Source organism: Gavialis gangeticus, unplaced genomic scaffold (assembly GCF_001723915.1).
Source record: "Gavialis gangeticus isolate Ggan-Ray unplaced genomic scaffold, GavGan_comp1, whole genome shotgun sequence".
NCBI classification, from domain to species: Eukaryota; Metazoa; Chordata; order Crocodylia; family Gavialidae; genus Gavialis; species Gavialis gangeticus.
The window spans coordinates 1675770-1676535 of record NW_017728973.1 but is presented as its reverse complement, the minus strand read 5'-3'; positions in this window follow the sequence as shown (position 1 = coordinate 1676535).

Sequence of the window (766 nt, the reverse complement as noted above, 5' to 3'; positions counted from 1 at the left end):
TCTCCTGTGTCCTATTGATTCTTTTAAGTATCTGGATTTAAAAATGTCAAATTTGCCTTTTCCAGCCAGGGCCGGATCCAGCACTGGTGAGCGGCGCAGAGATGGATGAGCTGTGCCCAGAATGCCAACGCCCACGCCCGCCACAGCCCCCCCAGCCAGAGGAGGAGGTGCCCCCCTCCGCCTCGCGCTAGGAGCCAGGACTCCTGGGTTGTGCATCCTCTGCCAGCGCCTCCCCGCCCGGCAGCGCAGGGAGCGGGTCCTGTCTCCTTCCCCAGGCCTCAGTTTCCCTGCCAGCGAGAGCGGCAGAGCCGTGGTTGGGGCCTGCTTCGACGCAGCTTGTAGGGCGCACATGGCTGCACCCCCACGCGTGGGCAAGCGACTGCACCTGGAGTCAGAGCCCTCGAGCCCCCCCCAAGAAGGCCCCAGCGCCGGTGGGGTTAATCCCCCCCTGCACACGCAGCCGGGCTCTGCGTGCGCCTTGTCAGGGGGAGGCAGCTCTGGCATTTCTGCGCTGCCGGCAGACAGGAGCTGACAGCTGCCCCCGCCCCGCCTGTCAGACAGCCCCGCGCCGCGGCCCGCGGGACCCGCCGCACCGACAGCCAGGGCCGGGGGGGCAGCCCCAGGGAGGGGGGCTGGTGCAGAGCACAGGGATCTCGGGGGAACACGCATGTCCACGGAGGCGCACACATGCAGGGGCACACGAGGACACGTGCTTGCACAGGTGCGCACACGTGTCCAACCCCTGCTGCCCAGGGGGTGGGCGGGG